This window comes from Citrus clementina, unplaced genomic scaffold (assembly GCF_000493195.1).
Source record: "Citrus clementina cultivar Clemenules unplaced genomic scaffold, Citrus_clementina_v1.0 scaffold_5, whole genome shotgun sequence".
Classification (NCBI taxonomy): Eukaryota; Viridiplantae; Streptophyta; class Magnoliopsida; order Sapindales; family Rutaceae; genus Citrus; species Citrus x clementina.
In genome coordinates, this window is record NW_006262201.1 from 37,933,957 (window position 1) to 37,936,659 (window position 2,703).

The window sequence follows — 2,703 nt, forward strand, 5'->3', positions numbered from 1 at the left end:
TGCATGTCAAATGTAATCTTAGTTCCTCGTAAACTTTTGATATTACCTTTATTATTTGAAACAGTAATAAACGTACTTAGAAAAAATAATATATATTTTTTAACCTGAAACCTAAAACTAATAACTTCGGGAAAAATGATATACGTGATAGGAAATTTGTGATTCCAGCAAAAGTAAGCGTACCTGGAAAAAATGGAATCTTTTAAAAATTTGTGAATTTTTTTTTTAGTGCAATTAGAATCATTAACCTGGAAGATACGAAGCGGGAGAATTGTGGCTTCAACGGGGTAACCCGTTAGATCAAAACACTTGTCAATTGATTTATGGCTGCCTATCAAATCTAATCGAAGATTTGGATGCATGGGTTCCATTGTAGCCAGACCCACTCATCTAATTATGGAGTGAAGAGTGGAGACTGGTACTTTTATTTGTCTAATTATTGTAGAGAAATGAATGCTTAACTGATTTGTCTACTGTACTTTTATTTGTCTAATTATTGTAGAGAAATGAATGCTTAACTTATTTGTATACTGTACTTGAACATAAGAATTAGTAAGTGGCACTTTGCCATTTAAGAATTTGTGAGTGTCCGAATATGTACACTACTTTAAGCTGGTGAGTGTTGACTAGTCAATGGTCATGGTTAAATACATTTTTTTTTTTGAATGGATCGGAATATTTTAACTTCAATTTTTTTTTTAAAATTTTAACATAAATTTGACTCTTTTAATTCAATCTAATGTTAGATAATCATGGTTAAAATAGTCTAATTATCTTTTTTTTTAGATACTACAATATAGTTAGGGTGCGTTTGACATACTATATTGCATTATGTTGTATTACATTATTTTAATACATATGTATTGTATTATGTTGTATTGCATTAATACTATATTATAATAATATTGTACAATATTTGATGCTATACTATACTGTATTAATTTTTAGTTACACTATGTTTGGTGTTGCATTGTATTGTATTAATTTCTTTACTGATTAATTTAAATTACATATTTAGAAAATAATATTTATTAGTATTTAATACTTAGAAAAATATTGAATATAAAAGTCTTAAATTTTAAAAATTTAACATTATTGTTGTAATATAAATGTTAAAAAATATATTATCATTCTTCATAAAGATTTGAGTTTATGATCTTAAATTTTTAGTAGCATAACATTTATTTTTTCAGTATTTTTTAAATATATAATCTGTAAAATAAAAATTAAATCAAATCAACTCGACACTCACCCCAAATTCCATTATGCGGGTTTTGCCCCATTAATTTTTTTTTATGCAATACCGCGTAGCAGGCAAACATTTTATTGTAATATCTTAATACAATGTGGCATTCTAATACAGTGTTATGCGGGGCGCCAATCACGCCCTTAGTGTATTGATATTATAAAAAGAAGTCTGATGGAAATTAACGGAACCATTTTTAATGTAATCAATTAGAAATTCGATCCATAACTTCTCAACTCTTCTCTAAGGTTAGAGGGGTTTACTAGCTAATTACTGTGAAATTGGGAGAACAAAAAAAAAAAAATCTACTCCCATATCTATATGAAAATATTAGGTAACTTCTGACCTTAAAAATAAGGGTCACCACTAAACCAAGTGTTTGATAATCATGTTTAAATGTTAATGCGAGACTACTGCGGAAATGGGCACTACTATTTATGAAAGGGAAGTTGTAAGTTTTTTAGCGACTAGGGGGAGTTGCAAGTTGATTGCACTGAAAAGAACAATTGGCAGTTATTGGAGCATAATTAATTGAAAGCAGTTGAAGAATGTGATGGTGCACAATTGATGTAAAATAAATTATGTAGACCCATTGATGCCAAAAGGGGAATTTCCCTATCTGTATAGATTTTTCAATTTCGATTACTTTTCCATTTTTGATTAATTATTTATGTTTAGTTTCTTTGCATTTTTGTTTTGCCGTTTTCTTGTGTTAGTTTTACTAGCACTCTTTACGTCTTTTTCTTTCATTTTTTTTTTGAATGTAACTCGGATAATACATGTGGAAATTCAAAAAAAAAACTATATGGGAAGAAAACGATCAAAAGAGAAAGTAGTGGTAAATTTGGAGATCGCCTTGCTCTCAGTTTTTATTCAATGAGTAATGATATAGTCACAAACTCTTGTACAAACTTATCTTATACAAACTGATGTGGCATGATAAAATTGGTTGAATTAAATATTTCTTGACCCAAATGATTTATTTTTATTATTTTATATTTTCATTGAATCAATGAATTAATACTATATCAATTTATACAAGATAAATTTATACAAGAATTTGTGGCTTTATCATTACTCTTATTCAATTTCCATGCATACATATAATATAAGCATCAGAGTGCCATTTATATAGGCCAATTTTACTAGCCATTTTGAGATAAACATTGCATGCAGTTTGTTGATGGGTTCCTTTGATCTCCTATCAATGTTATGTGGTTGTAAAAAGAAAAGTTTGCTTCTCCACATTAGTCAACTTGTTTGTGCCTTGTACTGCTCCTTGCTTATTAGTATTCTTTTTCCCTGTAAATTTTCCTACCAGGCATCGTCTTTGCTTGAGCCAAATTTCTTTTTAACCAAATTTTTGGGTTTGACCCGGGACAAACATCAGCGCCTATTGATAAATACAGTTAATGTTTTGGGTTTTTTTCATAATGACATTTTCTTTTTCTTTTTTT